The sequence below is a fragment of the Delphinapterus leucas genome, chromosome 16 (genome assembly GCF_059928025.1).
Source record: "Delphinapterus leucas isolate spDelLeu-1000000601 "Yukka" chromosome 16, BTC_Dleu_Yukka2, whole genome shotgun sequence".
NCBI classification, from domain to species: domain Eukaryota; kingdom Metazoa; phylum Chordata; class Mammalia; order Artiodactyla; family Monodontidae; genus Delphinapterus; species Delphinapterus leucas.
Window position 1 is genome coordinate 3,794,503 of NC_143144.1, and position 27,877 is coordinate 3,822,379.

General features: G+C 70.9%; 14 pseudogenes; all 14 read right to left on the reverse strand.

Moving 5' to 3' along the window:
• Positions 1–453: 453 nt before the first annotated feature.
• On the reverse strand, positions 454–589 carry LOC149747156 (5S ribosomal RNA; annotated as a pseudogene).
• A 1,955-nt stretch (positions 590–2,544) lies between these two features.
• Positions 2,545–2,680, reverse strand: LOC149747157 (5S ribosomal RNA; annotated as a pseudogene).
• Positions 2,681–4,636: 1,956 nt separating this feature from the next.
• LOC149747158 (5S ribosomal RNA) lies at positions 4,637–4,772 on the reverse strand (annotated as a pseudogene).
• Positions 4,773–6,728: 1,956 nt separating this feature from the next.
• Positions 6,729–6,864, reverse strand: LOC149747159 (5S ribosomal RNA; annotated as a pseudogene).
• Positions 6,865–8,819: 1,955 nt separating this feature from the next.
• On the reverse strand, positions 8,820–8,955 carry LOC149747160 (5S ribosomal RNA; annotated as a pseudogene).
• Positions 8,956–10,911: 1,956 nt separating this feature from the next.
• LOC149747161 (5S ribosomal RNA) lies at positions 10,912–11,047 on the reverse strand (annotated as a pseudogene).
• A 1,955-nt stretch (positions 11,048–13,002) lies between these two features.
• On the reverse strand, positions 13,003–13,138 carry LOC149747162 (5S ribosomal RNA; annotated as a pseudogene).
• Positions 13,139–15,094: 1,956 nt separating this feature from the next.
• Positions 15,095–15,230, reverse strand: LOC149747163 (5S ribosomal RNA; annotated as a pseudogene).
• A 1,956-nt stretch (positions 15,231–17,186) lies between these two features.
• LOC149747164 (5S ribosomal RNA) lies at positions 17,187–17,322 on the reverse strand (annotated as a pseudogene).
• A 1,956-nt stretch (positions 17,323–19,278) lies between these two features.
• Positions 19,279–19,414, reverse strand: LOC149747165 (5S ribosomal RNA; annotated as a pseudogene).
• Positions 19,415–21,369: 1,955 nt separating this feature from the next.
• Positions 21,370–21,505, reverse strand: LOC149747166 (5S ribosomal RNA; annotated as a pseudogene).
• Positions 21,506–23,461: 1,956 nt separating this feature from the next.
• LOC149747167 (5S ribosomal RNA) lies at positions 23,462–23,597 on the reverse strand (annotated as a pseudogene).
• Positions 23,598–25,545: 1,948 nt separating this feature from the next.
• LOC149747168 (5S ribosomal RNA) lies at positions 25,546–25,681 on the reverse strand (annotated as a pseudogene).
• Positions 25,682–27,640: 1,959 nt separating this feature from the next.
• LOC149747169 (5S ribosomal RNA) lies at positions 27,641–27,776 on the reverse strand (annotated as a pseudogene).
• Positions 27,777–27,877: the final 101 nt, after the last annotated feature.

The window sequence follows — 27,877 nt, forward strand, 5'->3', positions numbered from 1 at the left end:
TCAGGACCCCGCCACAGGTGGCCGGCAGGCCCGCGGAAGCGGCCTGGGCCCTCTATCCCTCTCCGGCCGCGGCGAAACGGTGGACAGGGGGCTTTTTCCGGATGGAGCTGTGGAGAGGCACCCTGGCAGACAGGTGGCGGAGCCGGGGCTGGGCTCCAGTGGGGGCCGCCAGGTGCAGGTCGAGGGGCTCGCGGGCCGCATGGACGGCACCCGGGTCTGCCGCCATGTCTGTTTGGCGTCAGGGGACCCCCGGAGCGTCTGGTGTGCCGCTGCCTTCCAGGGACGCCGTCTGGCCGTCTGGCCGGTCAGGCAGGCGGGGAGCGCCCCATCAGACGCTTGCTGTGGACGGAGGGGCCTGCGGAGGTGGGGCCTGCAGCGGTACCCGGCGGGGGCAGAGACGGACGCCGCCGCCGCCGCGGGCGACAAAAGGAGAAGGCGGAGCGGGAGGCAAAAAGCCTACAGCACCCGGTGTTCGCAGGAGCTCTCCAGTCCAGGAGGTCTCCCATCCAAGTACTAACCAGGCCCGACCCTGCTTAGCTTCCGAGATCGAGACGAGATCGGGCCCGTCTAGGGTGGTTTGGCCGTAGACACTGGGGTCTTCGCGGGCTGCCTCTTGAGACGCAGCTTAGCAGGCCCTTGGGCCTTACAGCCACACGAGCGCCCCGCCCGCCCCGGCAGGGCCCCGCCGCCCGGCTAGGCAGGGGAACGTGGGTCTCAGGTACCGGGGGGTGGCGGAGGAGTTGGCGACCACCCAGCCCAGGGCGGGCGAGACACCGCAAACTTTTCGGTGCTTGGCGCCCCTCCCCAGATCCCACAGGCCGCTCCCAGGGACGTGGCCCCGGAGGCTTCAGGGCCCGGGGCCCGCGGTCCCTTGGGAATCCCACCCGCCCGCCCGCGCTGCGCTAGGCGCAGTCCGGACGCAGACCGGCCCGGCCCTCCTGCCCGACAGCAGCTGGCTCGAAGCCACTGGGAGCCACCATTGAGTTGGCAGGGCCCCTTAGACCCGGCAACCACACCCTTGCCCCGACTCCACCGTCCGAGCTCAGGACCCCGACCCAGGTGGCCGGCAGGCACGGGGATGCGGCCTGGACCCTCGATCCCACTCCCGCCCCCGGCCGCGGCGAAACCACAGAGGGGGGTCTTTTTCCGGATGCAGCTGTGGAGAGACACCGCGGCAGACAGGTGGCGGCGCCGTGGCTGGGCTACAGTGGCTGTGGCCAGGTGCAGGTCGTGGGGCTCGTGGGCCGCACGGACGTCACCCGGGTCCGCGGCCATGTCTGGATGGCAACAGGCCGCCCCCGGAGCGTCTGTTGTGCTGCTGCCTTCCAGGGACGCCTTCTGGCCGTCTGGCCGGCCAGGCAGGCGGGGAGGGCCCCATAAGACCCTTGCTGTGGAGGGAGGGGCCTGAGGACGTGGGGCCTGCAGCGGTACCCGTCGGGGGCGGAGACGGCCGCCGCCACCGCCACGGGCGGCAAAAGGAGAAGGCGTAGCGGGAGGCAAAAAGCCCACAGCACGCGGTATTCCCAGGAGCTCCCCAATCCACGGAGGTCTCCCATCCAAGTACTAACCGGGCCCGAGCCTGCTTAGCTTCGTAGACTCAGACGAGATAGGACCCGTCTAGGCTGGTTTGGCAGTAGGTGTCCGTGGGTCGCGGGCTGCCTCTTGAGGCGTCGCTTAGCAGGACCATGGGACTTACCGCCAGGCCAGGGGCACGCCCGTCTCGGCTGGGCCCCGCCAACCGCCTAGGCAGAGGAATGGACGTCTCGGGTAGCAGGTGGCGGAGGAGGTGTTGGCGACCACCCAGCCTAGGGCGGGCGGGACCCAGCAAACATTTCGGCGCTTGGCGTCCCACCCCAGATGCCACAGGTCGCTCACAGGGACGTGGGCCCGGAAGCTTCAGGGCCCGGGGCCCGCGGTCACTTGGGCATCCCACCTGCCTGCCCACGCTGCGCTAGGCGCGGCCCCGCCGCAGACCGGGCCGGCCCTCCTGCCCGACGGCAGCTGGCCCGAATCCAGTGGGAGCCACCATTGAGTTGGCAAAGCCCCGCAGACCCAGCAGCGCCACCCTTGCTCCCACACCACCGTCCGAGCTCAGGACCCCGCCACAGGTGGCCGGCAGGCCCGCGGAAGCGGCCTGGGCCCTCTATCCCTCTCCGGCCGCGGCGAAACGGTGGACAGGGGGCTTTTTCCGGATGGAGCTGTGGAGAGGCACCCTGGCAGACAGGTGGCGGAGCCGGGGCTGGGCTCCAGTGGGGGCCGCCAGGTGCAGGTCGAGGGGCTCGCGGGCCGCACGGACGCCACCCGGGTCCGCGGCCATGTCTGGATGGCGACAGGCCGCCCCCGGAGCGTCTGTTGTGCCGCTGCCTTCCAGGGACGCCTTCTGGCCGCCTGGCCGGGCAGGCAGGAGGGGAGCGCCCCATCAGACGCTTGCTGTGGACGGAGGGGCCTGCGGAGGTGGGGCCTGCAGCGGTACCCGGCGGGGGCAGAGACGGACGCCGCCGCCGCCGCGGGCGACAAAAGGAGAAGGCGGAGCGGGAGGCAAAAAGCCTACAGCACCCGGTGTTCCCAGGAGCTCTCCAGTCCAGGAGGTCTCCCATCCAAGTACTAACCAGGCCCGACCCTGCTTAGCTTCCGAGATCGAGACGAGATCGGGCCCGTCTAGGGTGGTTTGGCCGTAGACACTGGGGGCTTCGCGGGCTGCCTCTTGAGACGCAGCTTAGCAGGCCCTTGGGCCTTACAGTCACACGAGCGCCCCGCCCGCCCCGGCAGGGCCCCGCCGCCCGGCTAGGCATGGGAACGGGGGTCTCAGGTACCAGGGGGTGGCGGAGGAGTTGGCGACCACCCAGCCCAGGGCGGGCGAGACACCGCAAACTTTTCGGTGCTTGGCGCCCCTCCCCAGATCCCACAGGCCGCTCCCAGGGACGTGGCCCCGGAGGCTTCAGGGCCCGGGGCCCGCGGTCCCTTGGGAATCCCGCCCGCCCGGCCGCGCTGCGCTAGGCGCAGTCCGGACGCATACCGGCCCGGCCCTCCTGCCCGACAGCAGCTGGCTCGAAGCCACTGGGAGCCACCATTGAGTTGGCAGGGCCCCTTAGACCCGGCAACCACACCCTTGCCCCGACTCCACCGTCCGAGCTCAGGACCCCGACCCAGGTGGCCGGCAGGCACGGGGATGCGGCCTGAACCCTCGATCCCACTCCCGCCCCCGGCCGCGGCGAAACCACAGAGGGGGGGTCTTTTTCCGGATGGAGCTGTGGAGAGACACCGCGGCAGACAGGTGGCGGCGCCGGGGCTGGGCTACAGTGGCTGTGGCCAGGTGCAGGTCGTGGGTCTCGTGGGCCGCACGGACGTCACCCGGGTCCGCGGCCATGTCTGGATGGCGACAGGCCGCCCCCGGAGCGTCTGTTGTGCCGCTGCCTTCCAGGGACGCCTTCTGGCCGCCTGGCCGGGCAGGCAGGAGGGGAGCGCCCCATAAGACGCTTGCTGTGGAGGGAGGGGCCTGAGGACGTGGGGCCTGCAGCGGTACCCGTCGGGGGCGGAGACGGCCGCCGCCACCGCCACGGGCGGCAAAAGGAGAAGGCGTAGCGGGAGGCAAAAAGCCCACAGCACGCGGTATTCCCAGGAGCTCCCCAATCCACGGAGGTCTCCCATCCAAGTACTAAGCGGGCCCGAGCCTGCTTAGCTTCGTAGACTCAGACGAGATAGGACCCGTCTAGGCTGGTTTGGCAGTAGGTGTCCGTGGGTCGCGGGCTGCCTCTTGAGGCGTCGCTTAGCAGGACCATGGGACTTACCGCCAGGCCAGGGGCACGCCCGTCTTGGCTGGGCCCCGCCAACCGCCTAGGCAGAGGAATGGACGTCTCGGGTAGCAGGTGGCGGAGGAGGTGTTGGCGACCACCCAGCCTAGGGCGGACGGGACCCAGCAAACATTTCGGCGCTTGGCGTCCCACCCCAGATGCCACAGGTCGCTCACAGGGACGTGGCCCCGGAAGCTTCAGGGCCCGGGGCCCGCGGTCACTTGGGCATCCCACCTGCCCGCCCACGCTGCGCTAGGCGCGGCCCGGCCGCAGACCGGGCCGGCCCTCCTGCCCGACGGCAGCTGGCCCGAATCCAGTGGGAGCCACCATTGAGTTGGCAAAGCCCCGCAGACCCAGCAACGCCACCCTTGCTCCCACACCACCGTCCGAGCTCAGGACCCCGCCACAGGTGGCCGGCAGGCCCGCGGATGCGGCCTGGGCCCTCTATCCCTCTCCGGCCGCGGCGAAACGGTGGACAGGGGGCTTTTTCCGGATGGAGCTGTGGAGAGGCACCCTGGCAGACAGGTGGCGGAGCCGGGGCTGGGCTCCAGTGGGGGCCGCCAGGTGCAGGTCGAGGGGCTCGCGGGCCGCATGGACGGCACCCGGGTCTGCCGCCATGTCTGTTTGGCGTCAGGGGACCCCCGGAGCGTCTGGTGTGCCGCTGCCTTCCAGGGACGCCGTCTGGCCGTCTGGCCGGTCAGGCAGGCGGGGAGCGCCCCATCAGACGCTTGCTGTGGACGGAGGGGCCTGCGGAGGTGGGGCCTGCAGCGGTACCCGGCGGGGGCAGAGACGGACGCCGCCGCCGCCGCGGGCGACAAAAGGAGAAGGCGGAGCGGGAGGCAAAAAGCCTACAGCACCCGGTGTTCCCAGGAGCTCTCCACTCCAGGAGGTCTCCCATCCAAGTACTAACCAGGCCCGACCCTGCTTAGCTTCCGAGATCGAGACGAGATCGGGCCCGTCTAGGGTGGTTTGGCCGTAGACACTGGGGGCTTCGCGGGCTGCCTCTTGAGACGCAGCTTAGCAGGCCCTTGGGCCTTACAGCCACACGAGCGCCCCGCCCGCCCCGGCAGGGCCCCGCCGCCCGCCTAGGCAGGGGAACGTGGGTCTCAGGTACCGGGGGGTGGCGGAGGAGTTGGCGACCACCCAGCCCAGGGCGGGCGAGACACCGCAAACTTTTCGGTGCTTGGCGCCCCTCCCCAGATCCCACAGGCCGCTCCCAGGGACGTGGCCCCGGAGGCTTCAGGGCCCGGGGCCCGCGGTCCCTTGGTAATCCCGCCCGCCCGGCCGCGCTGCGCTAGGCGCAGTCCGGACGCAGACCGGCCCGGCCCTCCTGCCCGACAGCAGCTGGCTCGAAGCCACTGGGAGCCACCATTGAGTTGGCAGGGCCCCTTAGACCCGGCAACCACACCGTTGCCCCGACTCCACCGTCCGAGCTCAGGACCCCGACCCAGGTGGCCGGCAGGCACGGGGATGCGGCCTGAACCCTCGATCCCACTCCCGCCCCCGGCCGCGGCGAAACCACAGAGGGGGGGTCTTTTTCCGGATGGAGCTGTGGAGAGACACCGCGGCAGACAGGTGGCGGCGCCGGGGCTGGGCTACAGTGGCTGTGGCCAGGTGCAGGTCGTGGGGCTCGTGGGCCGCACGGACGTCACCCGGGTCCGCGGCCATGTCTGGATGGCGACAGGCCGCCCCCGGAGCGTCTGTTGTGCCGCTGCCTTCCAGGGACGCCTTCTGGCCGCCTGGCCGGGCAGGCAGGAGGGGAGCGCCCCATAAGACGCTTGCTGTGGAGGGAGGGGCCTGAGGACGTGGGGCCTGCAGCGGTACCCGTCGGGGGCGGAGACGGCCGCCGCCACCGCCACGGGCGGCAAAAGGAGAAGGCGTAGCGGGAGGCAAAAAGCCCACAGCACGCGGTATTCCCAGGAGCTCCCCAATCCACGGAGGTCTCCCATCCAAGTACTAACCGGGCCCGAGCCTGCTTAGCTTCGTAGACTCAGACGAGATAGGACCCGTCTAGGCTGGTTTGGCAGTAGGTGTCCGTGGGTCGCGGGCTGCCTCTTGAGGCGTCGCTTAGCAGGACCATGGGACTTACCGCCAGGCTAGGGGCACGCCCGTCTCGGCTGGGCCCCGCCAACCGCCTAGGCAGAGGAATGGACGTCTCGGGTAGCAGGTGGCGGAGGAGGTGTTGGCGACCACCCAGCCTAGGGCGGGCGGGACCCAGCAAACATTTCGGCGCTTGGCGTCCCACCCCAGATGCCACAGGTCGCTCACAGGGACGTGGGCCCGGAAGCTTCAGGGCCCGGGGCCCGCGGTCACTTGGGCATCCCACCTGCCCGCCCACGCTGCGCTAGGCGCGGCCCCGCCGCAGACCGGGCCGGCCCTCCTGCCCGACGGCAGCTGGCCCGAATCCAGTGGGAGCCACCATTGAGTTGGCAAAGCCCCGCAGACCCAGCAGCGCCACCCTTGCTCCCACACCACCGTCCGAGCTCAGGACCCCGCCACAGGTGGCCGGCAGGCCCGCGGAAGCGGCCTGGGCCCTCTATCCCTCTCCGGCCGCGGCGAAACGGTGGACAGGGGGCTTTTTCCGGATGGAGCTGTGGAGAGGCACCCTGGCAGACAGGTGGCGGAGCCGGGGCTGGGCTCCAGTGGGGGCCGCCAGGTGCAGGTCGAGGGGCTCGCGGGCCGCACGGACGCCACCCGGGTCCGCGGCCATGTCTGGATGGCGACAGGCCGCCCCCGGAGCGTCTGTTGTGCCGCTGCCTTCCAGGGACGCCTTCTGGCCGCCTGGCCGGGCAGGCAGGAGGGGAGCGCCCCATCAGACGCTTGCTGTGGACGGAGGGGCCTGCGGAGGTGGGGCCTGCAGCGGTACCCGGCGGGGGCAGAGACGGACGCCGCCGCCGCCGCGGGCGACAAAAGGAGAAGGCGGAGCGGGAGGCAAAAAGCCTACAGCACCCGGTGTTCCCAGGAGCTCTCCACTCCAGGAGGTCTCCCATCCAAGTACTAACCAGGCCCGACCCTGCTTAGCTTCCGAGATCGAGACGAGATCGGGCCCGTCTAGGGTGGTTTGGCCGTAGACACTGGGGGCTTCGCGGGCTGCCTCTTGAGACGCAGCTTAGCAGGCCCTTGGGCCTTACAGCCACACGAGCGCCCCGCCCGCCCCGGCAGGGCCCCGCCGCCCGGCTAGGCAGGGGAACGTGGGTCTCAGGTACCGGGGGGTGGCGGAGGAGTTGGCGACCACCCAGCCCAGGGCGGGCGAGACACCGCAAACTTTTCGGTGCTTGGCGCCCCTCCCCAGATCCCACAGGCCGCTCCCAGGGACGTGGCCCCGGAGGCTTCAGGGCCCGGGGCCCGCGGTCCCTTGGGAATCCCGCCCGCCCGGCCACGCTGCGCTAGGCGCAGTCCGGACGCAGACCGGCCCGGCCCTCCTGCCCGACAGCAGCTGGCTCGAAGCCACTGGGAGCCACCATTGAGTTGGCAGGGCCCCTTAGACCCGGCAACCACACCCTTGCCCCGACTCCACCGTCCGAGCTCAGGACCCCGACCCAGGTGGCCGGCAGGCACGGGGATGCGGCCTGGACCCTCGATCCCACTCCCGCCCCCGGCCGCGGCGAAACCACAGAGGGGGGTCTTTTTCCGGATGCAGCTGTGGAGAGACACCGCGGCAGACAGGTGGCGGCGCCGGGGCTGGGCTACAGTGGCCGTGGCCAGGTGCAGGTCGTGGGGCTCGTGGGCCGCACGGACGTCACCCGGGTCCGCGGCCATGTCTGGATGGCGACAGGCCGCCCCCGGAGCGTCTGTTGTGCCGCTGCCTTCCAGGGACGCCTGCCGGCCGCCTGGCCGGGCAGGCAGGAGGGGAGCGCCCCATAAGACGCTTGCTGTGGAGGGAGGGGCCTGAGGACGTGGGGCCTGCAGCGGTACCCGTCGGGGGCGGAGACGGCCGCCGCCACCGCCACGGGCGGCAAAAGGAGAAGGCGTAGCGGGAGGCAAAAAGCCCACAGCACGCGGTATTCCCAGGAGCTCCCCAATCCACGGAGGTCTCCCATCCAAGTACTAACCGGGCCCGAGCCTGCTTAGCTTCGTAGACTCAGACGAGATAGGACCCGTCTAGGCTGGTTTGGCAGTAGGTGTCTGTGGGTCGCGGGCTGCCTCTTGAGGCGTCGCTTAGCAGGACCATGGGACTTACCGCCAGGCCAGGGGCACGCCCGTCTCGGCTGGGCCCCGCCAACCGCCTAGGCAGAGGAATGGACGTCTCGGGTAGCAGGTGGCGGAGGAGGTGTTGGCGACCACCCAGCCTAGGGCGGGCGGGACCCAGCAAACATTTTGGCGCTTGGCGTCCCTCCCCAGATGCCACAGGTCGCTCACAGGGACGTGGGCCCGGAAGCTTCAGGGCCCGGGGCCCGCGGTCACTTGGGCATCCCACCTGCCCGCCCACGCTGCGCTAGGCGCGGCCCGGCCGCAGACCGGGCCGGCCCTCCTGCCCGACGGCAGCTGGCCCGAATCCAGTGGGAGCCACCATTGAGTTGGCAAAGCCCCGCAGACCCAGCAACGCCACCCTTGCTCCCACACCACCGTCCGAGCTCAGGACCCCGCCACAGGTGGCCGGCAGGCCCGCGGATGCGGCCTGGGCCCTCTATCCCTCTCCGGCCGCGGCGAAACGGTGGACAGGGGGCTTTTTCCGGATGGAGCTGTGGAGAGGCACCCTGGCAGACAGGTGGCGGAGCCGGGGCTGGGCTCCAGTGGGGGCCGCCAGGTGCAGGTCGAGGGGCTCGCGGGCCGCATGGACGGCACCCGGGTCTGCCGCCATGTCTGTTTGGCGTCAGGGGACCCCCGGAGCGTCTGGTGTGCCGCTGCCTTCCAGGGACGCCGTCTGGCCGTCTGGCCGGTCAGGCAGGCGGGGAGCGCCCCATCAGACGCTTGCTGTGGACGGAGGGGCCTGCGGAGGTGGGGCCTGCAGCGGTACCCGGCGGGGGCAGAGACGGACGCCGCCGCCGCCGCGGGCGACAAAAGGAGAAGGCGGAGCGGGAGGCAAAAAGCCTACAGCACCCGGTGTTCCCAGGAGCTCTCCAGTCCAGGAGGTCTCCCATCCAAGTACTAACCAGGCCCGAGCCTGCTTAGCTTCCGAGATCGAGACGAGATCGGGCCCGTCTAGGGTGGTTTGGCCGTAGACACTGGGGTCTTCGCGGGCTGCCTCTTGAGACGCAGCTTAGCAGGCCCTTGGGCCTTACAGCCACACGAGCGCCCCGCCCGCCCCGGCAGGGCCCCGCCGCCCGGCTAGGCATGGGAACGTGGGTCTCAGGTACCGGGGGGTGGCGGAGGAGTTGGCGACCACCCAGCCCAGGGCGGGCGAGACACCGCAAACTTTTCGGTGCTTGGCGCCCCTCCCCAGATCCCACAGGCCGCTCCCAGGGACGTGGCCCCGGAGGCTTCAGGGCCCGGGGCCCGCGGTCCCTTGGGAATCCCGCCCGCCCGGCCGCGCTGCGCTAGGCGCAGTCCGGACGCATACCGGCCCGGCCCTCCTGCCCGACAGCAGCTGGCTCGAAGCCACTGGGAGCCACCATTGAGTTGGCAGGGCCCCTTAGACCCGGCAACCACACCGTTGCCCCGACTCCACCGTCCGAGCTCAGGACCCCGACCCAGGTGGCCGGCAGGCACGGGGATGCGGCCTGGACCCTCGATCCCACTCCCGCCCCCGGCCGCGGCGAAACCACAGAGGGGGGGTCTTTTTCCGGATGGAGCTGTGGAGAGACACCGCGGCAGACAGGTGGCGGCGCCGGGGCTGGGCTACAGTGGCTGTGGCCAGGTGCAGGTCGTGGGTCTCGTGGGCCGCACGGACGTCACCCGGGTCCGCGGCCATGTCTGGATGGCGACAGGCCGCCCCCGGAGCGTCTGTTGTGCCGCTGCCTTCCAGGGACGCCTTCTGGCCGCCTGGCCGGGCAGGCAGGAGGGGAGCGCCCCATAAGACGCTTGCTGTGGAGGGAGGGGCCTGAGGACGTGGGGCCTGCAGCGGTACCCGTCGGGGGCGGAGACGGCCGCCGCCACCGCCACGGGCGGCAAAAGGAGAAGGCGTAGCGGGAGGCAAAAAGCCCACAGCACGCGGTATTCCCAGGAGCTCCCCAATCCACGGAGGTCTCCCATCCAAGTACTAAGCGGGCCCGAGCCTGCTTAGCTTCGTAGACTCAGACGAGATAGGACCCGTCTAGGCTGGTTTGGCAGTAGGTGTCCGTGGGTCGCGGGCTGCCTCTTGAGGCGTCGCTTAGCAGGACCATGGGACTTACCGCCAGGCCAGGGGCACGCCCGTCTTGGCTGGGCCCCGCCAACCGCCTAGGCAGAGGAATGGACGTCTCGGGTAGCAGGTGGCGGAGGAGGTGTTGGCGACCACCCAGCCTAGGGCGGACGGGACCCAGCAAACATTTCGGCGCTTGGCGTCCCACCCCAGATGCCACAGGTCGCTCACAGGGACGTGGCCCCGGAAGCTTCAGGGCCCGGGGCCCGCGGTCACTTGGGCATCCCACCTGCCCGCCCACGCTGCGCTAGGCGCGGCCCCGCCGCAGACCGGGCCGGCCCTCCTGCCCGACGGCAGCTGGCCCGAATCCAGTGGGAGCCACCATTGAGTTGGCAAAGCCCCGCAGACCCAGCAGCGCCACCCTTGCTCCCGCACCACCGTCCGAGCTCAGGACCCCGCCACAGGTGGCCGGCAGGCCCGCGGAAGCGGCCTGGGCCCTCTATCCCTCTCCGGCCGCGGCGAAACGGTGGACAGGGGGCTTTTTCCGGATGGAGCTGTGGAGAGGCACCCTGGCAGACAGGTGGCGGAGCCGGGGCTGGGCTCCAGTGGGGGCCGCCAGGTGCAGGTCGAGGGGCTCGCGGGCCGCATGGACGGCACCCGGGTCTGCCGCCATGTCTGTTTGGCGTCAGGGGACCCCCGGAGCGTCTGGTGTGCCGCTGCCTTCCAGGGACGCCGTCTGGCCGTCTGGCCGGTCAGGCAGGCGGGGAGCGCCCCATCAGACGCTTGCTGTGGACGGAGGGGCCTGCGGAGGTGGGGCCTGCAGCGGTACCCGGCGGGGGCAGAGACGGACGCCGCCGCCGCCGCGGGCGACAAAAGGAGAAGGCGGAGCGGGAGGCAAAAAGCCTACAGCACCCGGTGTTCCCAGGAGCTCTCCAGTCCAGGAGGTCTCCCATCCAAGTACTAACCAGGCCCGACCCTGCTTAGCTTCCGAGATCGAGACGAGATCGGGCCCGTCTAGGGTGGTTTGGCCGTAGACACTGGGGGCTTCGCGGGCTGCCTCTTGAGACGCAGCTTAGCAGGCCCTTGGGCCTTACAGCCACACGAGCGCCCCGCCCGCCCCGGCAGGGCCCCGCCGCCCGGCTAGGCAGGGGAACGTGGGTCTCAGGTACCGGGGGGTGGCGGAGGAGTTGGCGACCACCCAGCCCAGGGCGGGCGAGACACCGCAAACTTTTCGGTGCTTGGCGCCCCTCCCCAGATCCCACAGGCCGCTCCCAGGGACGTGGCCCCGGAGGCTTCAGGGCCCGGGGCCCGCGGTCCCTTGGGAATCCCACCCGCCCGCCCGCGCTGCGCTAGGCGCAGTCCGGACGCAGACCGGCCCGGCCCTCCTGCCCGACAGCAGCTGGCTCGAAGCCACTGGGAGCCACCATTGAGTTGGCAGGGCCCCTTAGACCCGGCAACCACACCCTTGCCCCGACTCCACCGTCCGAGCTCAGGACCCCGACCCAGGTGGCCGGCAGGCACGGGGATGCGGCCTGGACCCTCGATCCCACTCCCGCCCCCGGCCGCGGCGAAACCACAGAGGGGGGTCTTTTTCCGGATGCAGCTGTGGAGAGACACCGCGGCAGACAGGTGGCGGCGCCGTGGCTGGGCTACAGTGGCTGTGGCCAGGTGCAGGTCGTGGGGCTCGTGGGCCGCACGGACGTCACCCGGGTCCGCGGCCATGTCTGGATGGCAACAGGCCGCCCCCGGAGCGTCTGTTGTGCTGCTGCCTTCCAGGGACGCCTTCTGGCCGTCTGGCCGGCCAGGCAGGCGGGGAGGGCCCCATAAGACCCTTGCTGTGGAGGGAGGGGCCTGAGGACGTGGGGCCTGCAGCGGTACCCGTCGGGGGCGGAGACGGCCGCCGCCACCGCCACGGGCGGCAAAAGGAGAAGGCGTAGCGGGAGGCAAAAAGCCCACAGCACGCGGTATTCCCAGGAGCTCCCCAATCCACGGAGGTCTCCCATCCAAGTACTAACCGGGCCCGAGCCTGCTTAGCTTCGTAGACTCAGACGAGATAGGACCCGTCTAGGCTGGTTTGGCAGTAGGTGTCCGTGGGTCGCGGGCTGCCTCTTGAGGCGTCGCTTAGCAGGACCATGGGACTTACCGCCAGGCCAGGGGCACGCCCGTCTCGGCTGGGCCCCGCCAACCGCCTAGGCAGAGGAATGGACGTCTCGGGTAGCAGGTGGCGGAGGAGGTGTTGGCGACCACCCAGCCTAGGGCGGGCGGGACCCAGCAAACATTTCGGCGCTTGGCGTCCCACCCCAGATGCCACAGGTCGCTCACAGGGACGTGGGCCCGGAAGCTTCAGGGCCCGGGGCCCGCGGTCACTTGGGCATCCCACCTGCCTGCCCACGCTGCGCTAGGCGCGGCCCCGCCGCAGACCGGGCCGGCCCTCCTGCCCGACGGCAGCTGGCCCGAATCCAGTGGGAGCCACCATTGAGTTGGCAAAGCCCCGCAGACCCAGCAGCGCCACCCTTGCTCCCACACCACCGTCCGAGCTCAGGACCCCGCCACAGGTGGCCGGCAGGCCCGCGGAAGCGGCCTGGGCCCTCTATCCCTCTCCGGCCGCGGCGAAACGGTGGACAGGGGGCTTTTTCCGGATGGAGCTGTGGAGAGGCACCCTGGCAGACAGGTGGCGGAGCCGGGGCTGGGCTCCAGTGGGGGCCGCCAGGTGCAGGTCGAGGGGCTCGCGGGCCGCACGGACGCCACCCGGGTCCGCGGCCATGTCTGGATGGCGACAGGCCGCCCCCGGAGCGTCTGTTGTGCCGCTGCCTTCCAGGGACGCCTTCTGGCCGCCTGGCCGGGCAGGCAGGAGGGGAGCGCCCCATCAGACGCTTGCTGTGGACGGAGGGGCCTGCGGAGGTGGGGCCTGCAGCGGTACCCGGCGGGGGCAGAGACGGACGCCGCCGCCGCCGCGGGCGACAAAAGGAGAAGGCGGAGCGGGAGGCAAAAAGCCTACAGCACCCGGTGTTCCCAGGAGCTCTCCAGTCCAGGAGGTCTCCCATCCAAGTACTAACCAGGCCCGACCCTGCTTAGCTTCCGAGATCGAGACGAGATCGGGCCCGTCTAGGGTGGTTTGGCCGTAGACACTGGGGGCTTCGCGGGCTGCCTCTTGAGACGCAGCTTAGCAGGCCCTTGGGCCTTACAGTCACACGAGCGCCCCGCCCGCCCCGGCAGGGCCCCGCCGCCCGGCTAGGCATGGGAACGGGGGTCTCAGGTACCAGGGGGTGGCGGAGGAGTTGGCGACCACCCAGCCCAGGGCGGGCGAGACACCGCAAACTTTTCGGTGCTTGGCGCCCCTCCCCAGATCCCACAGGCCGCTCCCAGGGACGTGGCCCCGGAGGCTTCAGGGCCCGGGGCCCGCGGTCCCTTGGGAATCCCGCCCGCCCGGCCGCGCTGCGCTAGGCGCAGTCCGGACGCATACCGGCCCGGCCCTCCTGCCCGACAGCAGCTGGCTCGAAGCCACTGGGAGCCACCATTGAGTTGGCAGGGCCCCTTAGACCCGGCAACCACACCCTTGCCCCGACTCCACCGTCCGAGCTCAGGACCCCGACCCAGGTGGCCGGCAGGCACGGGGATGCGGCCTGAACCCTCGATCCCACTCCCGCCCCCGGCCGCGGCGAAACCACAGAGGGGGGGTCTTTTTCCGGATGGAGCTGTGGAGAGACACCGCGGCAGACAGGTGGCGGCGCCGGGGCTGGGCTACAGTGGCTGTGGCCAGGTGCAGGTCGTGGGTCTCGTGGGCCGCACGGACGTCACCCGGGTCCGCGGCCATGTCTGGATGGCGACAGGCCGCCCCCGGAGCGTCTGTTGTGCCGCTGCCTTCCAGGGACGCCTTCTGGCCGCCTGGCCGGGCAGGCAGGAGGGGAGCGCCCCATAAGACGCTTGCTGTGGAGGGAGGGGCCTGAGGACGTGGGGCCTGCAGCGGTACCCGTCGGGGGCGGAGACGGCCGCCGCCACCGCCACGGGCGGCAAAAGGAGAAGGCGTAGCGGGAGGCAAAAAGCCCACAGCACGCGGTATTCCCAGGAGCTCCCCAATCCACGGAGGTCTCCCATCCAAGTACTAAGCGGGCCCGAGCCTGCTTAGCTTCGTAGACTCAGACGAGATAGGACCCGTCTAGGCTGGTTTGGCAGTAGGTGTCCGTGGGTCGCGGGCTGCCTCTTGAGGCGTCGCTTAGCAGGACCATGGGACTTACCGCCAGGCCAGGGGCACGCCCGTCTTGGCTGGGCCCCGCCAACCGCCTAGGCAGAGGAATGGACGTCTCGGGTAGCAGGTGGCGGAGGAGGTGTTGGCGACCACCCAGCCTAGGGCGGACGGGACCCAGCAAACATTTCGGCGCTTGGCGTCCCACCCCAGATGCCACAGGTCGCTCACAGGGACGTGGCCCCGGAAGCTTCAGGGCCCGGGGCCCGCGGTCACTTGGGCATCCCACCTGCCCGCCCACGCTGCGCTAGGCGCGGCCCGGCCGCAGACCGGGCCGGCCCTCCTGCCCGACGGCAGCTGGCCCGAATCCAGTGGGAGCCACCATTGAGTTGGCAAAGCCCCGCAGACCCAGCAACGCCACCCTTGCTCCCACACCACCGTCCGAGCTCAGGACCCCGCCACAGGTGGCCGGCAGGCCCGCGGATGCGGCCTGGGCCCTCTATCCCTCTCCGGCCGTGGCGAAACGGTGGACAGGGGGCTTTTTCCGGATGGAGCTGTGGAGAGGCACCCTGGCAGACAGGTGGCGGAGCCGGGGCTGGGCTCCAGTGGGGGCCGCCAGGTGCAGGTCGAGGGGCTCGCGGGCCGCATGGACGGCACCCGGGTCTGCCGCCATGTCTGTTTGGCGTCAGGGGACCCCCGGAGCGTCTGGTGTGCCGCTGCCTTCCAGGGACGCCGTCTGGCCGTCTGGCCGGTCAGGCAGGCGGGGAGCGCCCCATCAGACGCTTGCTGTGGACGGAGGGGCCTGCGGAGGTGGGGCCTGCAGCGGTACCCGGCGGGGGCAGAGACGGACGCCGCCGCCGCCGCGGGCGACAAAAGGAGAAGGCGGAGCGGGAGGCAAAAAGCCTACAGCACCCGGTGTTCCCAGGAGCTCTCCACTCCAGGAGGTCTCCCATCCAAGTACTAACCAGGCCCGACCCTGCTTAGCTTCCGAGATCGAGACGAGATCGGGCCCGTCTAGGGTGGTTTGGCCGTAGACACTGGGGGCTTCGCGGGCTGCCTCTTGAGACGCAGCTTAGCAGGCCCTTGGGCCTTACAGCCACACGAGCGCCCCGCCCGCCCCGGCAGGGCCCCGCCGCCCGCCTAGGCAGGGGAACGTGGGTCTCAGGTACCGGGGGGTGGCGGAGGAGTTGGCGACCACCCAGCCCAGGGCGGGCGAGACACCGCAAACTTTTCGGTGCTTGGCGCCCCTCCCCAGATCCCACAGGCCGCTCCCAGGGACGTGGCCCCGGAGGCTTCAGGGCCCGGGGCCCGCGGTCCCTTGGTAATCCCGCCCGCCCGGCCGCGCTGCGCTAGGCGCAGTCCGGACGCAGACCGGCCCGGCCCTCCTGCCCGACAGCAGCTGGCTCGAAGCCACTGGGAGCCACCATTGAGTTGGCAGGGCCCCTTAGACCCGGCAACCACACCGTTGCCCCGACTCCACCGTCCGAGCTCAGGACCCCGACCCAGGTGGCCGGCAGGCACGGGGATGCGGCCTGAACCCTCGATCCCACTCCCGCCCCCGGCCGCGGCGAAACCACAGAGGGGGGGTCTTTTTCCGGATGGAGCTGTGGAGAGACACCGCGGCAGACAGGTGGCGGCGCCGGGGCTGGGCTACAGTGGCTGTGGCCAGGTGCAGGTCGTGGGGCTCGTGGGCCGCACGGACGTCACCCGGGTCCGCGGCCATGTCTGGATGGCGACAGGCCGCCCCCGGAGCGTCTGTTGTGCCGCTGCCTTCCAGGGACGCCTTCTGGCCGCCTGGCCGGGCAGGCAGGAGGGGAGCGCCCCATAAGACGCTTGCTGTGGAGGGAGGGGCCTGAGGACGTGGGGCCTGCAGCGGTACCCGTCGGGGGCGGAGACGGCCGCCGCCACCGCCACGGGCGGCAAAAGGAGAAGGCGTAGCGGGAGGCAAAAAGCCCACAGCACGCGGTATTCCCAGGAGCTCCCCAATCCACGGAGGTCTCCCATCCAAGTACTAACCGGGCCCGAGCCTGCTTAGCTTCGTAGACTCAGACGAGATAGGACCCGTCTAGGCTGGTTTGGCAGTAGGTGTCCGTGGGTCGCGGGCTGCCTCTTGAGGCGTCGCTTAGCAGGACCATGGGACTTACCGCCAGGCTAGGGGCACGCCCGTCTCGGCTGGGCCCCGCCAACCGCCTAGGCAGAGGAATGGACGTCTCGGGTAGCAGGTGGCGGAGGAGGTGTTGGCGACCACCCAGCCTAGGGCGGGCGGGACCCAGCAAACATTTCGGCGCTTGGCGTCCCACCCCAGATGCCACAGGTCGCTCACAGGGACGTGGGCCCGGAAGCTTCAGGGCCCGGGGCCCGCGGTCACTTGGGCATCCCACCTGCCTGCCCACGCTGCGCTAGGCGCGGCCCCGCCGCAGACCGGGCCGGCCCTCCTGCCCGACGGCAGCTGGCCCGAATCCAGTGGGAGCCACCATTGAGTTGGCAAAGCCCCGCAGACCCAGCAGCGCCACCCTTGCTCCCACACCACCGTCCGAGCTCAGGACCCCGCCACAGGTGGCCGGCAGGCCCGCGGAAGCGGCCTGGGCCCTCTATCCCTCTCCGGCCGCGGCGAAACGGTGGACAGGGGGCTTTTTCCGGATGGAGCTGTGGAGAGGCACCCTGGCAGACAGGTGGCGGAGCCGGGGCTGGGCTCCAGTGGGGGCCGCCAGGTGCAGGTCGAGGGGCTCGCGGGCCGCACGGACGCCACCCGGGTCCGCGGCCATGTCTGGATGGCGACAGGCCGCCCCCGGAGCGTCTGTTGTGCCGCTGCCTTCCAGGGACGCCTTCTGGCCGCCTGGCCGGGCAGGCAGGAGGGGAGCGCCCCATCAGACGCTTGCTGTGGACGGAGGGGCCTGCGGAGGTGGGGCCTGCAGCGGTACCCGGCGGGGGCAGAGACGGACGCCGCCGCCGCCGCGGGCGACAAAAGGAGAAGGCGGAGCGGGAGGCAAAAAGCCTACAGCACCCGGTGTTCCCAGGAGCTCTCCAGTCCAGGAGGTCTCCCATCCAAGTACTAACCAGGCCCGACCCTGCTTAGCTTCCGAGATCGAGACGAGATCGGGCCCGTCTAGGGTGGTTTGGCCGTAGACACTGGGGGCTTCGCGGGCTGCCTCTTGAGACGCAGCTTAGCAGGCCCTTGGGCCTTACAGTCACACGAGCGCCCCGCCCGCCCCGGCAGGGCCCCGCCGCCCGGCTAGGCATGGGAACGGGGGTCTCAGGTACCGGGGTGTGGCGGAGGAGTTGGCGACCACCCAGCCCAGGGCGGGCGAGACACCGCAAACTTTTCGGTGCTTGGCGCCCCTCCCCAGATCCCACAGGCCGCTCCCAGGGACGTGGCCCCGGAGGCTTCAGGGCCCGGGGCCCGCGGTCCCTTGGGAATCCCGCCCGCCCGGCCGCGCTGCGCTAGGCGCAGTCCGGACGCATACCGGCCCGGCCCTCCTGCCCGACAGCAGCTGGCTCGAAGCCACTGGGAGCCACCATTGAGTTGGCAGGGCCCCTTAGACCCGGCAACCACACCCTTGCCCCGACTCCACCGTCCGAGCTCAGGACCCCGACCCAGGTGGCCGGCAGGCACGGGGATGCGGCCTGAACCCTCGATCCCACTCCCGCCCCCGGCCGCGGCGAAACCACAGAGGGGGGGTCTTTTTCCGGATGGAGCTGTGGAGAGACACCGCGGCAGACAGGTGGCGGCGCCGGGGCTGGGCTACAGTGGCTGTGGCCAGGTGCAGGTCGTGGGTCTCGTGGGCCGCACGGACGTCACCCGGGTCCGCGGCCATGTCTGGATGGCGACAGGCCGCCCCCGGAGCGTCTGTTGTGCCGCTGCCTTCCAGGGACGCCTTCTGGCCGCCTGGCCGGGCAGGCAGGAGGGGAGCGCCCCATAAGACGCTTGCTGTGGAGGGAGGGGCCTGAGGACGTGGGGCCTGCAGCGGTACCCGTCGGGGGCGGAGACGGCCGCCGCCACCGCCACGGGCGGCAAAAGGAGAAGGCGTAGCGGGAGGCAAAAAGCCCACAGCACGCGGTATTCCCAGGAGCTCCCCAATCCACGGAGGTCTCCCATCCAAGTACTAACCGGGCCCGAGCCTGCTTAGCTTCGTAGACTCAGACGAGATAGGACCCGTCTAGGCTGGTTTGGCAGTAGGTGTCCGTGGGTCGCGGGCTGCCTCTTGAGGCGTCGCTTAGCAGGACCATGGGACTTACCGCCAGGCCAGGGGCACGCCCGTCTCGGCAGGGCCCCGCCAACCGCCTAGGCAGAGGAATGGACGTCTCGGGTAGCAGGTGGCGGAGGAGGTGTTGGCGACCACCCAGCCTAGGGCGGGCGGGACCCAGCAAACATTTCGGCGCTTGGCGTCCCACCCCAGATGCCACAGGTCGCTCACAGGGACGTAGCCCCGGAAGCTTCAGGGCCCGGGGCCCGCGGTCACTTGGGCATCCCACCTGCCCGCCCACGCTGCGCTAGGCGCGGCCCGGCCGCAGACCGGGCCGGCCCTCCTGCCCGACGGCAGCTGGCCCGAATCCAGTGGGAGCCACCATTGAGTTGGCAAAGCCCCGCAGACCCAGCAACGCCAACCTTGCTCCCACACCACCGTCCGAGCTCAGGACCCCGCCACAGGTGGCCGGCAGGCCCGCGGATGCGGCCTGGGCCCTCTATCCCTCTCCGGCCGCGGCGAAACGGTGGACAGGGGGCTTTTTCCGGATGGAGCTGTGGAGAGGCACCCTGGCAGACAGGTGGCGGAGCCGGGGCTGGGCTCCAGTGGGGGCCGCCAGGTGCAGGTCGAGGGGCTCGCGGGCCGCATGGACGGCACCCGGGTCTGCCGCCATGTCTGTTTGGCGTCAGGGGACCCCCGGAGCGTCTGGTGTGCCGCTGCCTTCCAGGGACGCCGTCTGGCCGTCTGGCCGGTCAGGCAGGCGGGGAGCGCCCCATCAGACGCTTGCTGTGGACGGAGGGGCCTGCGGAGGTGGGGCCTGCAGCGGTACCCGGCGGGGGCAGAGACGGACGCCGCCGCCGCCGCGGGCGACAAAAGGAGAAGGCGGAGCGGGAGGCAAAAAGCCTACAGCACCCGGTGTTCCCAGGAGCTCTCCAGTCCAGGAGGTCTCCCATCCAAGTACTAACCAGGCCCGACCCTGCTTAGCTTCCGAGATCGAGACGAGATCGGGCCCGTCTAGGGTGGTTTGGCCGTAGACACTGGGGGCTTCGCGGGCTGCCTCTTGAGACGCAGCTTAGCAGGCCCTTGGGCCTTACAGCCACACGAGCGCCCCGCCCGCCCCGGCAGGGCCCCGCCGCCCGGCTAGGCAGGGGAACGTGGGTCTCAGGTACCGGGGGGTGGCGGAGGAGTTGGCGACCACCCAGCCCAGGGCGGGCGAGACACCGCAAACTTTTCGGTGCTTGGCGCCCCTCCCCAGATCCCACAGGCCGCTCCCAGGGACGTGGCCCCGGAGGCTTCAGGGCCCGGGGCCCGCGGTCCCTTGGGAATCCCGCCCGCCCGGCCACGCTGCGCTAGGCGCAGTCCGGACGCAGACCGGCCCGGCCCTCCTGCCCGACAGCAGCTGGCTCGAAGCCACTGGGAGCCACCATTGAGTTGGCAGGGCCCCTTAGACCCGGCAACCACACCCTTGCCCCGACTCCACCGTCCGAGCTCAGGACCCCGACCCAGGTGGCCGGCAGGCACGGGGATGCGGCCTGGACCCTCGATCCCACTCCCGCCCCCGGCCGCGGCGAAACCACAGAGGGGGGTCTTTTTCCGGATGCAGCTGTGGAGAGACACCGCGGCAGACAGGTGGCGGCGCCGGGGCTCGGCTACAGTGGCCGTGGCCAGGTGCAGGTCGTGGGGCTCGTGGGCCGCACGGACGTCACCCGGGTCCGCGGCCATGTCTGGATGGCGACAGGCCGCCCCCGGAGCGTCTGTTGTGCCGCTGCCTTCCAGGGACGCCTGCCGGCCGCCTGGCCGGGCAGGCAGGAGGGGAGCGCCCCATAAGACGCTTGCTGTGGAGGGAGGGGCCTGAGGACGTGGGGCCTGCAGCGGTACCCGTCGGGGGCGGAGACGGCCGCCGCCACCGCCACGGGCGGCAAAAGGAGAAGGCGTAGCGGGAGGCAAAAAGCCCACAGCACGCGGTATTCCCAGGAGCTCCCCAATCCACGGAGGTCTCCCATCCAAGTACTAACCGGGCCCGAGCCTGCTTAGCTTCGTAGACTCAGACGAGATAGGACCCGTCTAGGCTGGTTTGGCAGTAGGTGTCTGTGGGTCGCGGGCTGCCTCTTGAGGCGTCGCTTAGCAGGACCATGGGACTTACCGCCAGGCCAGGGGCACGCCCGTCTCGGCTGGGCCCCGCCAACCGCCTAGGCAGAGGAATGGACGTCTCGGGTAGCAGGTGGCGGAGGAGGTGTTGGCGACCACCCAGCCTAGGGCGGGCGGGACCCAGCAAACATTTCGGCGCTTGGCGTCCCACCCCAGATGCCACAGGTCGCTCACAGGGACGTGGGCCCGGAAGCTTCAGGGCCCGGGGCCCGCGGTCACTTGGGCATCCCACCTGCCCGCCCACGCTGCGCTAGGCGCGGCCCGGCCGCAGACCGGGCCGGCCCTCCTGCCCGACGGCAGCTGGCCCGAATCCAGTGGGAGCCACCATTGAGTTGGCAAAGCCCCGCAGACCCAGCAACGCCACCCTTGCTCCCACACCACCGTCCGAGCTCAGGACCCCGCCACAGGTGGCCGGCAGGCCCGCGGATGCGGCCTGGGCCCTCTATCCCTCTCCGGCCGCGGCGAAACGGTGGACAGGGGGCTTTTTCCGGATGGAGCTGTGGAGAGGCACCCTGGCAGACAGGTGGCGGAGCCGGGGCTGGGCTCCAGTGGGGGCCGCCAGGTGCAGGTCGAGGGGCTCTCGGGCCGCATGGACGGCACCCGGGTCTGCCGCCATGTCTGTTTGGCGTCAGGGGACCCCCGGAGCGTCTGGTGTGCCGCTGCCTTCCAGGGACGCCGTCTGGCCGTCTGGCCGGTCAGGCAGGCGGGGAGCGCCCCATCAGACGCTTGCTGTGGATGGAGGGGCCTGCGGAGGTGGGGCCTGCAGCGGTACCCGGCGGGGGCAGAGACGGACGCCGCCGCCGCCGCGGGCGACAAAAGGAGAAGGCGGAGCGGGAGGCAAAAAGCCTACAGCACCCGGTGTTCCCAGGAGCTCTCCAGTCCAGGAGGTCTCCCATCCAAGTACTAACCAGGCCCGACCCTGCTTAGCTTCCGAGATCGAGACGAGATCGGGCCCGTCTAGGGTGGTTTGGCCGTAGACACTGGGGGCTTCGCGGGCTGCCTCTTGAGACGCAGCTTAGCAGGCCCTTGGGCCTTACAGCCACACGAGCGCCCCGCCCGCCCCGGCAGGGCCCCGCCGCCCGGCTAGGCATGGGAACGTGGGTCTCAGGTACCGGGGGGTGGCGGAGGAGTTGGCGACCACCCAGCCCAGGGCGGGCGAGACACCGCAAACTTTTCGGTGCTTGGCGCCCCTCCCCAGATCCCACAGGCCGCTCCCAGGGACGTGGCCCCGGAGGCTTCAGGGCCCGGGGCCCGCGGTCCCTTGGTAATCCCGCCCGCCCGGCCGCGCTGCGCTAAGCGCAGTCCGGACGCAGACCGGCCCGGCCCTCCTGCCCGACAGCAGCTGGCTCGAAGCCACTGGGAGCCACCATTGAGTTGGCAGGGCCCCTTAGACCCGGCAACCACACCGTTGCCCCGACTCCACCGTCCGAGCTCAGGACCCCGACCCAGGTGGCCGGCAGGCACGGGGATGCGGCCTGAACCCTCGATCCCACTCCCGCCCCCGGCCGCGGCGAAACCACAGAGGGGGGGTCTTTTTCCGGATGGAGCTGTGGAGAGACACCGCGGCAGACAGGTGGCGGCGCCGGGGCTGGGCTACAGTGGCTGTGGCCAGGTGCAGGTCGTGGGGCTCGTGGGCCGCACGGACGTCACCCGGGTCCGCGGCCATGTCTGGATGGCGACAGGCCGCCCCCGGAGCGTCTGTTGTGCCGCTGCCTTCCAGGGACGCCTTCTGGCCGCCTGGCCGGGCAGGCAGGAGGGGAGCGCCCCATAAGACGCTTGCTGTGGAGGGAGGGGCCTGAGGACGTGGGGCCTGCAGCGGTACCCGTCGGGGGCGGAGACGGCCGCCGCCACCGCCACGGGCGGCAAAAGGAGAAGGCGTAGCGGGAGGCAAAAAGCCCACAGCACGCGGTATTCCCAGGAGCTCCCCAATCCACGGAGGTCTCCCATCCAAGTACTAACCGGGCCCGAGCCTGCTTAGCTTCGTAGACTCAGACGAGATAGGACCCGTCTAGGCTGGTTTGGCAGTAGGTGTCCGTGGGTCGCGGGCTGCCTCTTGAGGCGTCGCTTAGCAGGACCATGGGACTTACCGCCAGGCCAGGGGCACGCCCGTCTCGGCTGGGCCCCGCCAACCGCCTAGGCAGAGGAATGGACGTCTCGGGTAGCAGGTGGCGGAGGAGGTGTTGGCGACCACCCAGCCTAGGGCGGACGGGACCCAGCAAACATTTCGGCGCTTGGCGTCCCACCCCAGATGCCACAGGTCGCTCACAGGGACGTGGCCCCGGAAGCTTCAGGGCCCGGGGCCCGCGGTCACTTGGGCATCCCACCTGCCCGCCCACGCTGCGCTAGGCGCGGCCCCGCCGCAGACCGGGCCGGCCCTCCTGCCCGACGGCAGCTGGCCCGAATCCAGTGGGAGCCACCATTGAGTTGGCAAAGCCCCGCAGACCCAGCAGCGCCACCCTTGCTCCCACACCACCGTCCGAGCTCAGGACCCCGCCACAGGTGGCCGGCAGGCCCGCGGAAGCGGCCTGGGCCCTCTATCCCTCTCCGGCCGCGGCGAAACGGTGGACAGGGGGCTTTTTCCGGATGGAGCTGTGGAGAGGCACCCTGGCAGACAGGTGGCGGAGCCGGGGCTGGGCTCCAGTGGGGGCCGCCAGGTGCAGGTCGAGGGGCTCGCGGGCCGCATGGACGGCACCCGGGTCTGCCGCCATGTCTGTTTGGCGTCAGGGGACCCCCGGAGCGTCTGGTGTGCCGCTGCCTTCCAGGGACGCCGTCTGGCCGTCTGGCCGGTCAGGCAGGCGGGGAGCGCCCCATCAGACGCTTGCTGTGGACGGAGGGGCCTGCGGAGGTGGGGCCTGCAGCGGTACCCGGCGGGGGCAGAGACGGACGCCGCCGCCGCCGCGGGCGACAAAAGGAGAAGGCGGAGCGGGAGGCAAAAAGCCTACAGCACCCGGTGTTCCCAGGAGCTCTCCACTCCAGGAGGTCTCCCATCCAAGTACTAACCAGGCCCGACCCTGCTTAGCTTCCGAGATCGAGACGAGATCGGGCCCGTCTAGGGTGGTTTGGCCGTAGACACTGGGGGCTTCGCGGGCTGCCTCTTGAGACGCAGCTTAGCAGGCCCTTGGGCCTTACAGCCACACGAGCGCCCCGCCCGCCCCGGCAGGGCCCCGCCGCCCGGCTAGGCATGGGAACGGGGGTCTCAGGTACCGGGGGGTGGCGGAGGAGTTGGCGACCACCCAGCCCAGGGCGGGCGAGACACCGCAAACTTTTCGGTGCTTGGCGCCCCTCCCCAGATCCCACAGGCCGCTCCCAGGGACGTGGCCCCGGAGGCTTCAGGGCCCGGGGCCCGCGGTCCCTTGGGAATCCCGCCCGCCCGGCCACGCTGCGCTAGGCGCAGTCCGGACGCAGACCGGCCCGGCCCTCCTGCCCGACAGCAGCTGGCTCGAAGCCACTGGGAGCCACCATTGAGTTGGCAGGGCCCCTTAGACCCGGCAACCACACCGTTGCCCCGACTCCACCGTCCGAGCTCAGGACCCCGACCCAGGTGGCCGGCAGGCACGGGGATGCGGCCTGAACCCTCGATCCCACTCCCGCCCCCGGCCGCGGCGAAACCACAGAGGGGGGGTCTTTTTCCGGATGGAGCTGTGGAGAGACACTGCGGCAGACAGGTGGCGGCGCCGGGGCTGGGCTACAGTGGCTATGGCCAGGTGCAGGTCGTGGGTCTCGTGGGCCGCACGGACGTCACCCGGGTCCGCGGCCATGTCTGGATGGCGACAGGCCGCCCCCGGAGCGTCTGTTGTGCCGCGGCCTTCCAGGGACGCCTTCTGGCCGCCTGGCCGGGCAGGCAGGAGGGGAGCGCCCCATAAGACGCTTGCTGTGGAGGGAGGGGCCTGAGGACGTGGGGCCTGCAGCGGTACCCGTCGGGGGCGGAGACGGCCGCCGCCACCGCCACGGGCGGCAAAAGGAGAAGGCGTAGCGGGAGGCAAAAAGCCCACAGCACGCGGTATTCCCAGGAGCTCCCCAATCCACGGAGGTCTCCCATCCAAGTACTAACCGGGCCCGAGCCTGCTTAGCTTCGTAGACTCAGACGAGATAGGACCCGTCTAGGCTGGTTTGGCAGTAGGTGTCCGTGGGTCGCGGGCTGCCTCTTGAGGCGTCGCTTAGCAGGACCATGGGACTTACCGCCAGGCCAGGGGCACGCCCGTCTCGGCAGGGCCCCGCCAACCGCCTAGGCAGAGGAATGGACGTCTCGGGTAGCAGGTGGCGGAGGAGGTGTTGGCGACCACCCAGCCTAGGGCGGGCGGGACCCAGCAAACATTTCGGCGCTTGGCGTCCCACCCCAGATGCCACAGGTCGCTCACAGGGACGTAGCCCCGGAAGCTTCAGGGCCCGGGGCCCGCGGTCACTTGGGCATCCCACCTGCCCGCCCACGCTGCGCTAGGCGCGGCCCCGCCGCAGACCGGGCCGGCCCTCCTGCCCGACGGCAGCTGGCCCGAATCCAGTGGGAGCCACCATTGAGTTGGCAAAGCCCCGCAGACCCAGCAACGCCACCCTTGCTCCCACACCACCGTCCGAGCTCAGGACCCCGCCACAGGTGGCCGGCAGGCCCGCGGATGCGGCCTGGGCCCTCTATCCCTCTCCGGCCGCGGCGAAACGGTGGACAGGGGGCTTTTTCCGGATGGAGCTGTGGAGAGGCACCCTGGCAGACAGGTGGCGGAGCCGGGGCTGGGCTCCAGTGGGGGCCGCCAGGTGCAGGTCGAGGGGCTCGCGGGCCGCATGGACGGCACCCGGGTCTGCCGCCATGTCTGTTTGGCGTCAGGGGACCCCTGGAGCGTCTGGTGTGCCGCTGCCTTCCAGGGACGCCGTCTGGCCGGTCAGGCAGGCGGGGAGCGCCCCATCAGACGCTTGCTGTGGACGGAGGGGCCTGCGGAGGTGGGGCCTGCAGCGGTACCCGGCGGGGGCAGAGACGGACGCCGCCGCCGCCGCGGGCGACAAAAGGAGAAGGCGGAGCGGGAGGCAAAAAGCCTACAGCACCCGGTGTTCCCAGGAGCTCTCCACTCCAGGAGGTCTCCCATCCAAGTACTAACCAGGCCCGACCCTGCTTAGCTTCCGAGATCGAGACGAGATCGGGCCCGTCTAGGGTGGTTTGGCCGTAGACACTGGGGGCTTCGCGGGCTGCCTCTTGAGACGCAGCTTAGCAGGCCCTTGGGCCTTACAGCCACACGAGCGCCCCGCCCGCCCCGGCAGGGCCCCGCCGCCCGGCTAGGCATGGGAACGGGGGTCTCAGGTACCGGGGGGTGGCGGAGGAGTTGGCGACCACCCAGCCCAGGGCGGGCGAGACACCGCAAACTTTTCGGTGCTTGGCGCCCCTCCCCAGATCCCACAGGCCGCTCCCAGGGACGTGGCCCCGGAGGCTTCAGGGCCCGGGGCCCGCGGTCCCTTGGGAATCCCGCCCGCCCGGCCACGCTGCGCTAGGCGCAGTCCGGACGCAGACCGGCCCGGCCCTCCTGCCCGACAGCAGCTGGCTCGAAGCCACTGGGAGCCACCATTGAGTTGGCAGGGCCCCTTAGACCCGGCAACCACACCGTTGCCCCGACTCCACCGTCCGAGCTCAGGACCCCGACCCAGGTGGCCGGCAGGCACGGGGATGCGGCCTGAACCCTCGATCTCACTCCCGCCCCCGGCCGCGGCGAAACCACAGAGGGGGGGTCTTTTTCCGGATGGAGCTGTGGAGAGACACCGCGGCAGACAGGTGGCGGCGCCGGGGCTGGGCTACAGTGGCTGTGGCCAGGTGCAGGTCGTGGGTCTCGTGGGCCGCACGGACGTCACCCGGGTCCGCGGCCATGTCTGGATGGCGACAGGCCGCCCCCGGAGCGTCTGTTGTGCCGCGGCCTTCCAGGGACGCCTTCTGGCCGCCTGGCCGGGCAGGCAGGAGGGGAGCGCCCCATAAGACGCTTGCTGTGGAGGGAGGGGCCTGAGGACGTGGGGCCTGCAGCGGTACCCGTCGGGGGCGGAGACGGCCGCCGCCACCGCCACGGGCGGCAAAAGGAGAAGGCGTAGCGGGAGGCAAAAAGCCCACAGCACGCGGTATTCCCAGGAGCTCCCCAATCCACGGAGGTCTCCCATCCAAGTACTAAGCGGGCCCGAGCCTGCTTAGCTTCGTAGACTCAGACGAGATAGGACCCGTCTAGGCTGGTTTGGCAGTAGGTGTCCGTGGGTCGCGGGCTGCCTCTTGAGGCGTCGCTTAGCAGGACCATGGGACTTACCGCCAGGCCTGGGGCACGCCCGTCTCGGCTGGGCCCCGCCAACCGCCTAGGCAGAGGAATGGACGTCTCGGGTAGCAGGTGGCGGAGGAGGTGTTGGCGACCACCCAGCCTAGGGCGGGCGGGACCCAGCAAACATTTTGGCGCTTGGCGTCCCTCCCCAGATGCCACAGGTCGCTCACAGGGACGTGGGCCCGGAAGCTTCAGGGCCCGGGGCCCGCGGTCACTTGGGCATCCCACCTGCCCGCCCACGCTGCGCTAGGCGCGGCCCCGCCGCAGACCGGGCCGGCCCTCCTGCCCGACGGCAGCTGGCCCGAATCCAGTGGGAGCCACCATTGAGTTGGCAAAGCCCCGCAGACCCAGCAACGCCACCCTTGCTCCCACACCACCGTCCGAGCTCAGGACCCCGCCACAGGTGGCCGGCAGGCCCGCGGATGCGGCCTGGGCCCTCTATCCCTCTCCGGCCGCGGCGAAACGGTGGACAGGGGGCTTTTTCCGGATGGAGCTGTGGAGAGGCACCCTGGCAGACAGGTGGCGGAGCCGGGGCTGGGCTCCAGTGGGGGCCGCCAGGTGCAGGTCGAGGGGCTCGCGGGCCGCATGGACGGCACCCGGGTCTGCCGCCATGTCTGTTTGGCGTCAGGGGACCCCCGGAGCGTCTGGTGTGCCGCTGCCTTCCAGGGACGCCGTCTGGCCGTCTGGCCGGTCAGGCAGGCGGGGAGCGCCCCATCAGACGCTTGCTGTGGACGGAGGGGCCTGCGGAGGTGGGGCCTGCAGCGGTACCCGGCGGGGGCAGAGACGGACGCCGCCGCCGCCGCCGCGGGCGACAAAAGGAGAAGGCGGAGCGGGAGGCAAAAAGCCTACAGCACCCGGTGTTCCCAGGAGCTCTCCAGTCCAGGAGGTCTCCCATCCAAGTACTAACCAGGCCCGAGCCTGCTTAGCTTCCGAGATCGAGACGAGATCGGGCCCGTCTAGGGTGGTTTGGCCGTAGACACTGGGGGCTTCGCGGGCTGCCTCTTGAGACGCAGCTTAGCAGGCCCTTGGGCCTTACAGCCACACGAGCGCCCCGCCCGCCCCGGCAGGGCCCCGCCGCC